Source organism: Pleurodeles waltl, chromosome 7 (assembly GCF_031143425.1).
Source record: "Pleurodeles waltl isolate 20211129_DDA chromosome 7, aPleWal1.hap1.20221129, whole genome shotgun sequence".
Classification (NCBI taxonomy): Eukaryota; Metazoa; Chordata; class Amphibia; order Caudata; family Salamandridae; genus Pleurodeles; species Pleurodeles waltl.
In genome coordinates this window covers 1,442,899,805-1,442,914,874 of record NC_090446.1, presented here as the reverse complement: position 1 = coordinate 1,442,914,874, position 15,070 = coordinate 1,442,899,805, and positions in this window count along the sequence as shown.

Sequence of the window (15,070 nt, the reverse complement as noted above, 5' to 3'; positions counted from 1 at the left end):
ATAGTAGCATGAAGAGTGTCAGCATAGCATTTAGTGATGAGAAATTGGGAGAACATGTGAAAATGGTCACTGTAGTTGCACACTAACCCATAGACTACGATGGTGTTAGAAGTGGGGTTTCTGGCTGGCTAAGGTATGCACTTAAACCAGGCACAACCCACCACTCTAGCCAGGGCGCCAAAGATAACCTGTGCTCACCCCCTGGTAGCTTGGCACAGAGCATTCAGGCTTATTCCCAAGGGTCATGTGTAAAGCATCTGCGCCACACACTAACATCAGTAACACAATGAAATTCACCACAAAAAGGACTCTACACAGGGTTATATAAAGATAGGTTTCTTACACTGTTCAGACACATGACATAAATTGGTCATGGATCACACATGACATAAATTATAATTACTGTGTACATTATGCAACGTCTGAGGTAACCCTCCTTATCTTGATCAGGTGAGACACAACAACAGGTATTATGCTATCTGGGCATGGGATGAAGCAGCTAAAATATAAGCATCATTATGTATCAGAATCGCTGCGCATACCATGCAGGCCCTGAAATGGTATTCGCTGTCCTAAACAATGCAAGAATGTTATACGTTAGACTCTCAGGTCATTAAATAGAACAGTGAAGCACATACATCACTAGGTGTTACCATAACCACATAGAGCATGGTAACTGTACACAATATATGAGTAATGTAACTCGTCTTTAGAGATCAGACATGTGAAACATTTTGCATCACCATAAATGCAGGGTCAACATGGAACACCAAAGGTATGGAGCACAGTGGTCTGGTACTCCTATTATTTGGCAACACTGGGGAGATCCCACCAGGGTCCTCATAACTCCCCCCAGCAGTATATACTGTGGTAGGAGGGAGCGCCCTTAGTTCATGGGGATTAGGGAAGTAGCATCACCTGCTAAGATAGCACGGGAGCTGGGGACTCCCCTGGGGCTCCCTCAAGGGGTTACCCAGTCCCCACCTACGGTCCCATTATTGTGAGATGGAAGGAGCACCAAACACTGTTGGGGTTAGCGGGGAAACCACGCTGGGTCCACTGCGTCAGGAATTCCACTACAAGGGAGTGGGGTCGCTGCCCGTGTCCTCCTCATCAGCATGGTGCGGTGGACCTCAAAGACAGTACCTCTCTTTCTGTTCCCGCAGTCCAGGGGGCATGAAGACTGCGGGTGGGCCCCAGGTGCTTGGTCTGGGGTGACATAGCCTTGGTATGCTCTGGGAGAAGAGCCAAGCTGGTGCAGCACTGACCCCGGCATGCTGGCGGAATCCGATGTGCAGTAAAGAGGCACATTGTTCACCGAGCTAAGATCAGGTGCAGTGGGTTTCCAGAAGAGGAGGGCTGCCCTGGGAGGGATTCTGATGTGCAGGAAAGAAGCACCCTGCTCACCAAGTGAAGAGTGGGTGCGACAGTAAGGAGTGCACAGGAGCAGCACCCATATCCTCTTTTTGCCTCAGAGTATGACACAATGCCCCATCATGCTGGTTTTATACAAGGGAACGGCAGAAGGAACGCTCTCACCATGCACTAAACCTGGGGGTTCAGGAGCTGTTAACAACATGCTCCCCTCCAAACAATGTGCTCACCCAAGTGCAGGTTGGGCCCAAGAATGAAGCACTAAAGCCCATGCTGATAAACCAGTGCTCTTCACGTGCTGATTTGAAGTCACAGTGCAGCCCAGGGAGAGCTTTGAGACTGGAGGCAAAATATATGCAGAAAGCAGATAGACCAGCACAGCCAGACCAGCAGCCTTTGGGATGATCTCTCCTGGCAGTTCCACAAAGGCTAGTGTAACCAAAGTCAGGGGGCAGCTGGCAGCATGGCAACAAGCAGAAAAGCAATTCATTGAGTCCTCTATGCCATCTAGCACATGGTAGGCAGCAGGGCAAAAATAGAAGAGCAGTCCAGATGTGTAATTTGGGGTAATCCAGCAGTCCTTCTAACAGAGGTTCAGGCCCAGTTCTAAAAGTGCTCTCAAAATCATGTGCTCAGAGTCCCTGTACTTATACTCACAAATGTCTTTGAACAAAGGGGTGACTTCAAAGGAATCCTTTCAAGTGAAACACAAGCTCCTTTAAACCCAGCGCTGGCTCCAGACAACAGAGGGGGTAATCAGCCTACTGTGTGAAGGCAGAACATTGCCTATTAACATGTAAGGTGTGAATGACCCTCCTTCTCCCCAGCCCAGGATGACTGTCGGCATGCCAATGCCTTTTCTGTCACTTCCTACCCCTCCTGTGTTGTGGCTCTCTAGAAAGTATACACCAAGTGTAGCTGTTACTCTGCCCTAGACGTGGATTGTTCTAGGCTGCAAAGAACTAGAGTTATATGCACAGAGAAATGCCCACTTTATAAAAATGTTGTAGGAGGCTGGCCTGGTGTGTTGTGGGTACCTATGGTACTTACACCTTATACCAGGTCCAGTTATCCCTTATTAGTGTAGTGTATTCAGTGTCTAGAACCCAGGCTCTCTAGAGGTAGTCATGGATGAGCAGCCAAGGCTTATCTAGGAGACATGCAACGCTCATTCAATACCACTGTAGTCAAACGTAGGGGCATATTTACACTTTTAGGTGCAAAACTACACTAACGCAGTTTTGCACCGGCTTGCACCATTCTTGAGGGCCAGCTGGGCACCATATTTATGGAATGGTACAAGCCAGCGGAAAGGGTAGGCTAGCTTAAAAAAAACAATTACCTTAGCCGGGCAGGGTGGCGCTATCAGAGAAGGGGATTTTGCACCATAAAATGACGTTAGGCAGGTTAGAGTAAAATAAAAATGCAAAACCATCCATACCATATGACTCCTGTCTTGTAAAGACAGGAGTCATGGCCACCACCTCAATGGCCAGCACAAGGGACCAGGGGACCAGGGTCCCCTGGGCATTGCCACTGCACCCAGTGTCATGTAAGGGAGCCCATTTCAGGGCCCCCAATGGCACTTAAAAAAAGTAAAAACGCATCTGTACTTACCTATACTTAACTGGGATGGGTCCCCCATCCTCTGTTGTCCTTCTGGTGTGGGTGGGGGAGTCCCTGGGGAGGGCACCTGTGGGCTTAATCCATGGTGTTCCACCATGGAAATAGGCCCACAGGTCCCCTAACACCTGCCCTGACCCAGGCGTTAAATAATGGTGCAAAGCAAGCTTTGCACAATTATTTGACCCCTCCTCCCCGTATGTGATTTTAGCTCAAGCGGATAAATATGGTGCTAAGGCCATAGAGTAATTTTTTGCAGGGGAACGCCTACCTTGCATCTCATTGAGCAAGGTAGGTTTCCATGTCCAAAAAATGACTTTAATTCCATAACCTTGGCACTAGACGGGTCTATCGCCAAAGTATAAATATGGAGATAGTTTTGCACCAAATTTGTGTCAAAAAAATTATGCAAATGTGGCGCAAAACAAGTATAAATATGCCCCTCTGTTTTTCAAAAATAAAGGTACTTTATTTTGGTGACACAAATACCCAAAATACCATAGCGACTATACTCCCTTAGGAGGTGTGTAACACACAAATTGATACACTAATATGCAGAAATAGGCATAAAAATAGTTAGAAAACAGTGCAATTAGTGAGAATCACAATAGAGAGGAATAGGCTTAGGGGGAGCACAAACCATATACTAAAAAATTGGAATGCAAAAGTCGGTCCCTCACCTAGGTAAGTGTAGTATGTAGAGTGGAGTTGGGAGTACTAGGAAAGCCGAAAGGTAAGTACCACAACCCACCCCAGCGACCAGGAAACCAGGCGTAAATCACAGTAAGATTCCCAGAACATTCAAAGGAAGAGAAGCAAAGAAGAGTATTGCAAAATCCAGAAGAGACTGCAAGACACCAACAGTGGGTTCCTGGACCAGAGGACCTGTGGAAAAAGGGGACCAAGTCCAAGGAGCGCAGAAGAGCCCAGGAAAAACAGGAGCCCCTACCAACCTGGATGAAGGTGCAAAAAGTGAACCACCAGTAAAGAAGAAGAGTCAGCACTGCACCCAAGAAGATGAAGTCGGGTTCCTGGAGGGTGAAGGTGATGTCCCACGCCGGATGGAGGACTGCAGTAAGGTTTGCGTTGTCGGAGTCCGCCAACAATCCTTGGTACACACAAAGTTTGCACTTAGCGTAAAATGGCGCTGCCGGAGACCAGGAAGGACCTGGTGGACTCTACCCAGGAGGGGAAGTCAGAGGGGGCCCTCAGCAACCCAGGGAACCCACAGAACAACAGGCAGTATGCCCGGGAGTCCCACAGGACGGGGACAGGAGAGTCGTAGAAGAGACCCACGCAGCACTACGAGAAAGGCTCCCACGCCGCCGGAGAACCACTCAGGAAGCTGTGCGTCGCAGGAAAGAGTGCTGGGGGCTGGAGCTTCAAGCTGCATGAAGATCTTGGAGGAAGGATGCCAACAAGCCTTGGCAGCTGCAAAAGACGCTGTGCACGGGGGTACTTTTTGGCGTGGGGAGGCAAGGTCTTACCTCAACCAAAGTTGGATAGTTGGAAGAGAGGACCGTCTGGACCAATTCAGTCTACCAACCATAATGCAGGATCCATGCAGCTCAGCAGGAGAGGGGGTCCACGCAGCCGGTCGTCGTTGCAGTTGGTGCCTGCAGAAGCAGGGGAGTGACTCCTATTCCCAGGGGAATGGTAGTCTTCATTTTTAACATGCTAAGCAAAGTTTTAATTGGTAAGATCCTGCCTCTACGGAGTTCTCATTTCTGTCCTTGAAAGTGCTGTCCCAGCAAAAGAAATCTTTATGCCAGCTCCTTAGTGTCCAGACCTGCCACAACACCCATTGAGTGAGGGCCATGCCTTTTGGTCAGCTACGCGGCCGTGCGGCCCACTGCAAGGCTCTGGTCCAGTCCCTTGGCTAGATAGGTGCCCCGTACACAGCGGGTGGCATTCAGTTGAGTTTGGTGTTTTTTCTATTGTATATGGCACCCCGATGATTAAGGAAAGAGTCGCGGCCAAATAAGCTCACCTACAAGGTGGCCATCTTTGAGCTCAGCAAGCTCTGACTCCTCAAAAGAAATCCATAGGCCAAAATATAAATAAATAAATAAATCTGGGTGACAGGATTGGAGGCTGTATCTGAATAAAGTCACTTTGGATGGAGTCTGGGGAGGGAGGGTGTAGGAGGAGAAGAATGACTAGTCAGGTAGGAGAATAAGGGTGCCAGAAGTTGGTCCAACAGGAGGGCTAGGACAACTAGAGCAATGAGGACCGTGACAAATGTAAAGAGGCACAGGGAGACCTAATCTATGAGGCCTAGGATTACCAAAGCCAGAGGGGACCAGGAACAAATAGACAATAGGGAACAGGACAGGGAACAACAGGACTAGGAGTCCCGGGACTAGAGTGAGAAGGATCAAGATGGCCAGGAGGATGTGAAACAGGGGAATCTAGACCCCGAGGAGAAGGTACCGAAAGAACAGAAACACTAGGGTTAGAAGGAACAAAAGGCCCGGACCATATCAATGACAAAGATTAGGAGGGCCTGAGAGCACAGACCAGAGGAAGAAGGAGGACCAGGCTCAGGAGCAGCAGATCCAAGTAGACAGACCAAAGTGGTCCCATACCAGAAGATCAATGGAATAAAGGTTCAAAGGCAGGAGGGCTAAGACCAAAGAGATCAAGGAAGACCAAGGGACCACCAGCGAATGGACCATTACTGTGAAGACTACAGCCAGAAAGGACCTCGACTAGCAAGAACTGTAGATCCTAGATGAGAATGACCGGGGGAATATAAATGACCAGGAAGTGGGACCATGATCAGAAAGTCCATGAGAGTCAGACTTAGAGGGATCCTAAACCAGGTTGACAAGGACTACATGAACCGGGGTGATCTTTAAAATGGAAACTAGGAGAACCAGTGCAAGAGGGATGAGGAAGGCCAGTCCCAGGATGGTCATTATTAGGAGGACCATGATAGAGGAGACAAGGGTCAGATTAACACAAACAAGGTGGAACAGGCAAACCAATAGACCAGAAGGACTAGTAGGACTAGGATGGGAGAGGAGGACTGGGGAACAGGGAGGGTTAGGAAAACCAAGATCAGTGGGACCAGCACCAGAAGTCCTGATACACGAGTACCAGAAAAATGAATATAAGAACTAAGACCAGGATTACATGGATCGGGAGAACAAAGAGCAAGAGCAGAAGGATTGGAAGTAGGCAAACTAGGAAATAGGAAAACCAGGAGGACTGATGGGCAAGGAATAGGTTGAGGCGGTGAATAGGTCCAGGACTGGGATCCTATGAAACAGGAGACCTAAGATAAAAAGGATGAGGTGCAGGAGTACATGGGAGATCATGGAAATGACAAGTAGACAGATCAAGAAGTACAGGGTCTGTAAATTCAAAGGCACAAGGAACCTTAAGAGCAAGGATCAGAAGGACTGGGGCTAGGAGGATCAAGACCAGATACAAGAGGTCTATGAAGATCAGGACCTGGACAGCAATGGTCATTAGTACCAGGAAACCAGGATAAGTAGGACATGCACTAGGAAGAAGAAAGGGGCCAGCACCATGGGCACCCAGAAGATCTGATCAGAGAGAACTAGGTCAACTAAAAGGATGATGACCAGGAGGACCAGAAACAGGGCTAAGAAGGCCATGAAGATTAGGACACAGTGCACCAGAGCTCAGATCGCTAAGTGGAGCAGAGAAAGGGGACTGGATAAAGGTGGCCAGGAGGACCAGGACCAAATTGACCAGGCTCAGGAAGACCCAAACAAGGAGAAGTGGATCAAGGGGTGACTCCTGGCTAGGAGTTCTACCTGGTGGTAAGCACCTGTTGAAATCTGCATAAGCCATAATAATACAATATTTCTGCTGTTTAGATACTATCTGGATAAATAGTGAAGTTTCTCTGCTATCCGCACAGCTACTCGCAAAGTTGTGCTATCTATCCATCCACCAGGTGAATAATGAAGTTCATTTTCTCTTTGCAAGGCCACTGTGCAACATTTCTGCTAACATTCGGGTAAAAATGTAAATGTTTTGCTATTTGCCTGGCTACCAGTAAAACAGTATGTAATATCTGCTTTTTAACCAGAAGCAAGGACAATAATTAGTGTATTTGCTATTTGCTTCGCTGCTGGCCAAAATGTAAATAATGTCTGCTGTTTTGACAGCAGCCGGGTAATTAGTGAAGTTTCTTTGCTGTTTGCTTGACTGCTGGCCAAAGAGTACATACATTCTGCTAATAAGCCAGAGGCCTGGTAAACAGGGAGGTTTCCTTGTTATTTGCATAGCTGCTGCCCAAAAGTGTAGAAATATACTCTGTATCCAGTGGAGGGGTCAATAGGAAGTTTTTCTTCAGTATGGTCAGTCGCTGGCAGTGCATAATATCATTTACTTTGCCAGTGGCGGGATAAATAGCAAAGTTGAGTTATTATTTTCAAGGCTGATGGCCAAATAGTAAATAATTTTTACTATTTAGCCAGTAAGCAAGTAAATAGCAGACACAATTCACTATTTCGCTACTACCAAATGTTTTACATAACCAAACAGTACATGATCTATGCCACTTAGTAAGCAGTCAGGAGAATAGTGAATACTACTTGCTTCTTTCATGGCTGCCAGCCAAAAAGTACATGCACTCTGCTATCAAGTCAGTGGAGTGATAAATAGTGAAGCTTCTTTGATGTTTGCACAGTTGCAAATCAAATAGTTCATGATCTCTGCTGTTGGACTTAGCCCTCTCTGCAGAGTCACTGCCAAAGTCTTTGCCTTTACCCCTCCCATGTTGCTGAATGAATTTTTGTTGGATTTAGGACTTTACCCACTTTACCACTGCTAACCAGTGCTAAAGTGCTTGTGCGTGTGCTCTCTCCTGTAAACACTTTAACATTTGCTTACACCTGATTGGCATATTTAATGTAGTTATAAGTCCCTTGAAGATTGGTATACCATATACCCAGGGCCTGTAAATTAAATGCTACTACAGAGCCTGCAGCACTTGTTGCACCATCACTTAAGTAGCACCTTAAAAATCTTCTAGGCCTGTCACTGCAGCCTAAATGCAGTTTTAGACTGCCATGTTGATTGGTTAATACACCCCCCATTGCCAAGTCTTAAACTCCCCTTTTATTACATCTATGTCAACCCTAGGGCAACGTCTAGGTTGCCAACAGGACAGGGTGTGTTGCAATTAAAAGGTTGGACATGAACTTTTATGTTTTACATGTCCTGTAATTAAAAACTTATAAACTCGTTTTTCACCACTGTGAGACTGACTTCTCCTATGGGATAACACTGGGTTGCCTTATTACAATCAATACATGTTAACTTTTGTTTGGGAAGAGGTAGACTTTTTGCGTTTGATGTCTGAGAAATTGTAACTAGAATCCTCTTTAATGGTAAAGCCAGATTTTAAGTTACAATTTAGAAAATGTCATTTTTAGAAAGTTGTCATTTTTCTGCCCTAAGTATTTGCTGCCTGCAGCGTATTCCACAGTCATGTGACTTGGTGAAGCTCGCAGCTGGACTTTCTTAATTCCCCCCAGATAGCCACACAATAGAGAGGTTAGATGTCCCTGGATGGCCCATCACTGTCAAGATGGTGGATTGTAGATGGGCACAGCTCCACTTGCAACTGAATAGACTGTGTTCTGCCTTCACACAAAGGACTTATCATTCTTGCATTGTTCATGCAACCAGCCTGGAGCCAGTGTAGGGGAGTCAGGAAACTTCAAGGAGTCACCAGGGATAAAAAAAAGGATCCTCAGACCCACTCTTCAGTTTTGGTTTCTGGATCTATGGAAGGACTCTCAAAGGATTGCCTGCTGTTGTGTACTTTAGAAGATTGACTTGCTGCACTTTGAGGGACTGCTTTGCTGCCTGAAGTCTGCCTTGGCTAACCTGCTGTTTGACCCCTGTTCTACTGCTGAACCCAGGACTACTGGAGTGGCTCCAAAGGCTAGTTGACTGGCCTCCTGATCAGTGTCTCAGGGACAGAAAATCCTTCAATCATCTTGGTCCTGCACCTGGACCCACCCTGAACAAGTCCTAACATCCCTCCCCAGGAGCTACACACCTTCAGTCCTTGATCCTTGGTGGTTGTGCTAATGATGCCCAGATAGCCAACATCAAACACTTGGGACTTAGAATATGTTTGGCTAACAAGTGCTCTGAGAACTGAGAGGAGACTGAGACCAACCTGCTTGTCTATCTGCCCAAGGTGCATTGCCGGTCGGTCTGATTTCACAGCAGCTCATGCTGCGTTCTATTCTGCAGCAGCAAATCCTGTTTAGCCATCCTTTGAAAAAGGGGTATCCAGCCTCCTGGAACTCTCATCAATTACAACCTCCAGCTTCATCCTGCTGACGATTTTTGACTTCCAAAAAAGTGACTAAGATCAAACTTAAAAATGTTCACTGCAACTTTGTCTAGCAGCTCCCCAAAAACAATGCTTCCTCTTCTGACCCACCTGCCGCCTTGCCCTGCTAAATGTAACATTCTCAGAACACTTTTCTTCAAAATTCCTTTTAAGTCCAAAAGTAAGTGCTGACACAGCCCAAGCCACTTTTTGTATCTGACCTGCTCTACAATTGCGGTGCCCTGTTTTACGACCTTGACCTGGTTTCACATGGCTAGATGTGGGTGGTTGGTGCTTTGATCTTTTAAGTGCTAGTTTTTACTGTCAAAATCATCTTGTTCTTCTTATTGGGTTTTTATCATTTTGGTGTCAAATAATTTATTAAAATGTACTCTATTTTCCAGAAATTGGTGTGGGATTTTTCTTGTTTTTTGTTTAAAATGTATTACTGTTTGTGTGCGTAAACACTTTACACATTGCCTCTAAGTTAAGCCTGTCTGCTTGTGTGCCAAGCTACCATAGGGTTATGCACAGGTTACATTTGTGAATTTTGTAGTTCACTCTGACGCAGATTGTGACTGTTGCTTTTAAAGGGGTCACGCCTCATTCAATCAACAACCCAATTTCTCACATCTGCTATTTAGTTAGCAGATTGATAAATAGTGAAGCTTCCTTGCTGTTTGCATGGCTGTTAGTCAAATAGAACATGATCTCTGCCATTAGTCAATCAATCAATCAATCATAGCATTTGTAAAGTGCAGCACTTTCACCTCTAAGAGTTTCTGGGTGCTGTGTCTCAGTTGAAAAGTTACATCTTGAGTCTAGTTCTGAAATCCTCCAGGGAGGGAGCTGTTCGGAGGTGGAGGGGCAGGCTGTTCCAGGACATGGCTGCTGTGTAGGAAATGGAGCACCTCCACTGTAGCTGCAATGGATGCGGGGTGTGTATGCAAGGTTTTCCGAGGGGGACGGCAGTTGTTTTGCTGGGACGTAGAAGCTCAGTCAATGATTAATGTTGGACAAACCTATGTTGGGGAGAGCCTTGTATGTGAGGATTTTGAAATGGCATCTTTTCTGGACAGGAAGCCAGTGGAGATTCCTGAGGTGCTGGGTTATGCTTGAGCGCTTGGGGAGGTTGGGATGGGTCAGCTGCGGTGTTCTTTAATATCAGGACTCTTTTCAGCAGCTGGTAGGACACTCTGGCATAGAGAGCATTGCCGTAGTTGAGGCGGCTTGTGACCAGGGCATGTGTGACTGTCTTTGTGGTGTCATTAGGGATTTGTTTGAAGCTTCGGCGGAGCATACAGAGGATGAGGAAGCAGGAGGAGGTGACTGAGTTTACTTGTCGATTCATGGATAGTTGGCAGTCAAGGATGATGCCGAGGTTTTGTGCGTGGTCTGATGGAGAGGGCGTAGATCTGAGTTCTGCTGGTCACCAGCTATGGTCCCATATGGAGGTGTTCTGAAGATCAGGACTTCCGTTTTGTTAGTATTTAGTTTAAGGCAGCTGTTTTTCATCCATATTGCTAAGTTGGTCATGGCGTTGCGGAAGTTGGCTTTGGCGATGTAGGGGTCTTCGGTGAGTGAGAGGATTTGTCATCGGCCAGATAAATAGTGAAGTTTTTTACTCTTTACATGGCTATGGGCAAATAGCACAAAATGTCCGCTATTCATTTGGAGGCCAGGAGAATTGTGAACATACTTAGCTGTTTGCATAGTCGGCTGCTGGGTAAATATTTACAGGACCACTGGTAAAATAGTGCTTAATCTCTGCTATTTAGCCAGCAGCCTTGTAAATAGCATCGAAAATACACTAGTTACCCGGCAGCCGGGCATAGCTGAAACGCTGGAAAATACCTTTCATCATCAGAAAAGGGAGAAAGGGGGAGAAAGGAGGAGGAAGGAAAAGGTAGGAGAACAATGAGCTAGGGAAAACAGAGAGGCGAAAAGGAACCTGAAGGGGAAGAGATACACAGGTAGTAAGAGTAGGGTGGTGTAAGAAAAAGACGAGTTTGAGCTAAGAGTAGGCTTAGACACTTCGGTATTCAGCAGTGGTGTCTGAAAAACATTGAGCCCAAGCATGTATTCTTTTACCAACTAAGCACTGGATGCGAGTGGTATGTACAATTGGAAAGCCACAGGATGTGTCAAGTTGGAGACTGGGTCAAAGAGAGGTGCTTTTCCCTCACTCTCCGTAGGAGTTCTGCATTATGAGGCCAATAACCGACATTTAGAAAGAGTATGTCTCCGTCTGAAAACTACAGAAACATACGTTAAAAATAACCTGTACTGAGGAGACTGAAAATAATTTGCCCCCACCTTCGTTTTGCTGAGCAATGTTCATATTACACATTTCCTGGACGTCCTCTGTCCTTACGGCACCTGTGGGAAAACTGATAGGATGTATTAAGAGAAACACCATTCATCACTTCACCATCTTCACTTTATCACCACCTCTCTCTATAAGAGACATGTCTAATGCTTAGTGGAGCAGTGGAACTGCCCCATTAGGAGCATGTATCTATGGAAAGGGAACCCACAGTTTTTGACGCCACCTAGTGACATTGTAGTGTCAGCTGTATCACGAACGAGCAGGCCAGGCCTGCTTTTTATCATTAATTATCTGCATACATGTCGTTACAGTAATACAGTACCCACAGTTAGGCTTGCCATCTGACCAGTTTTCGACTGGCACTATCGATATTTTAATGCCCCGCCAGAACAAATATAAACAAAATCACATAATGTCCAGTCGCACCTGGCGACTGGGCAAAGGGGTGGGGCGGGGAGGAACAAAACAAAAATAAAAAATATATATATAAAAAAAAAAAACTTACCTTCAGCGCACTGCTGCTCCGCTGCTGTGTATCGCACTGCAGGCACAGGCTCCCTGAGAGATGGAGGGGGCAGTGGGAGAGAGCGGAAACATTTTAACACATAGGAAAAGTGGACAATTGAAGAGCCCCCACCTTTACTTCTGGCAAAGTGAACTTTTTTCTCCTTATGACCTGCCTTTTTCTCTATCTCAGCCTCAAACATAGCATCCAATATTGTTTGGAATAGTGGGGCTTCAATTGCAAACAATGGGTAATACAGTACAAGGTGCTTCTTTCCCTTAGGGTGACAATGGGAGGGCGCAGCGGGAGCAAGAGAGAGGCACCAGGGATGGTGGCAGGAGCGAGGAGCGATACTCAAGGTTGAAGGCGGTGCTGGGTGAGAGAAAGGGCTCAGGGGAGCAACAGGTGAGACGTCACAAGCATTGTTACCGTCCGTTGCCATTATGGGTGCAGACCACCCTCAAAATCTCACACCTTTAAAGACCCCTCAATAGCACGCCTGCAGTGGGCGGCTCTGGAACAGTGTAAAACTGTAATTTCATTAGGCAACCGGTTCCAGACAGGGTTCAAAATCAGCAAATCAGAAATACAGTTAAGTGAGAAAGAACCGACTCAATAAGTGAGCTGTAGGGCGGAAGGAAGATTTATTTATGAGGATTTTTTACAAAAATGTAAAAGGAACAATATAGAAAATGTGACTTTAATGGTTAACGTCATCAACATGAAGGTTCTTAGTAACATGGCAATACCAAATAATAAGCAAAATCAAAAATGCAGCAAAATAAGTAAGAAATCAGACTGCTCACTTAATAGCACGGGAAAGTCTTCCTAATTTCGAGGGTTTATGTAAGAAATATTGTCATAGACTAAAACGAAAACTACGGATTTATCATTGTGTGAGACTATCTAAAAAAACTCTCAAAATACTGAATTTAAAAACATCATTCAGATATGTCACCTAAACACTATCTCGATACATGAATATTGATTCTGCCCCCTGTGAGCTAATGTCATCCTGGAGGTGTCAGAACAAACTACTTACAAAGCAACAGAGAACCATTATGACTGAATGCTGGACTGCTTCCAAGTGGAAGTTCCTTGAGGAAATGTTACAAGTGGGAGCCCACACTAGATAGTTTTCTTCAAGAAAAGTAACATTCAGAAATACAAAACACGTGCAACAGAAATAATAAATAGTAAATTGGACAAGATGGCCTGAGGCCTCGATAGCATAAGTCAGAAAAATGCACTTTAAAAAGTTATATCAAAATAGCTTGAAAGGCAATAGCATCATGCAACTATGTACATGTGAATTTGAGAATAGATTACTGGTGCAGATGGGTAGCGGCCATTTAATACACCCAGAGTTTCTTGCTTTTTGATAACCTGGTTTAGGACTGTTTTTTTTTACTGAAGTTGAGTGTCACTACTTACATACATACATAGCTTTATTCGGTTACTTTCAACCATAAAAGCAAAACAACCACCGGTAAAAAGATAAAAGATAAGTAAAAATTAAGTTAAAAAAAAGGAAATAAGAGGAATAAAAAAGAACATCCTTTACGGCCTTAAAACACATAAAAACCAAACACCTAATCTCCTACTGACTGTCATTTAAATTAATCATGGGGTTTTGTTCCAGTCTAAGTGTGTGGTTAAGATTTGATGACTAAAACATTCCATTGTCAATTTTTCATATTGTCCTTATTTTTTAAGTGAGTTCCGCATCAGCAATTTTCCCCAAGCGATTAATACGTACATGCCAGGCAGCTGTAATGTACTTACTAACCGCACAGGGTAAGGGGGGGGGACTTTCCCTCATCAGAATTCTTAAGGCAACAATACAATGTCACTACTTGTGTCTTACCTACGGCAATCACTTTGTAATGGAAGGTGCATGTTTACCACTAGAATCTGACTTTTAATATAAGGCCGCTGTGACACAGCTAGAGTAAGGGGTATGTGACGGGCTAACTGTGGATCGCCCGCACATACGACTGATTGGTGCTGGCGCTGCCTGTGCTGTTCCGGGCTTCCCTTCCCGTGATTGGCTGACGGCAGCTCCGACGTAGGAAGCCGGGAGGTCAAAAATCCCAGTAGCAGAACAAGGTGTTGTTGAAGGAGGAGACGAAAATGGAATCAGAGGAGAAGACGGCGAAGAAGATGGCAAGGAAGATGACGAGGAAGAGGACGAAGAAGATCGAAGAATCGAGGGGTGCCTGAAGACGGAAGAACGGTGTCTACCCAAGCACCCAACACCACAGACGGGAACCCTGACAGCAGGAATCCGGGAAGACAGAACGCTGCACCCCGCCACGCTTCCGGAGAAGCGTGGCAGTCCCAGGTGTGTGTGGGCCCTGCCCTGAGGGAGCGGGAGGGCGGAGAGAAAGGGGTGGGAGAGCACTATTGCATGCAATCACCGAAATATCGAGCACAAAGCAAGGAAGCAATACCAGTGAGATTCAACACCAATGCACCGCGCACAGAGAACCAGACAAGTAGGATAATAGGAGAACACTAGACTGAGAAAGAGAATAAGGGCAAGAGGGTAGACCTAGGAAGAATCCCACTCTAAGGAGACAGAGCAGAGAAGTAGAAAAAAAGAGTAAAAAGAAGAAAAGATACCAAAAGTGGAGCGGAACAAAAAGAAGGAAAGACAGGAAGGAGACAGAAGAGAGGAAAATACCCAGAGTTCTTTAAAAATCACTTACCTCTGTTCCTCTGCTTTGCTCCACATACACTTCCCGAGGAACCTGTGAGACGAAGAGACAAAGGAGAAGTGTGAAGAGCAAATCCGATATCACACCATCCAAACAAGCTAGAAGAAAGAAAAACAAAAGAAGAAAGACCCAAATTCTACCCTAACTTGAACCCAAAATACTTCAAATAAACATCTTGTACATAGAAC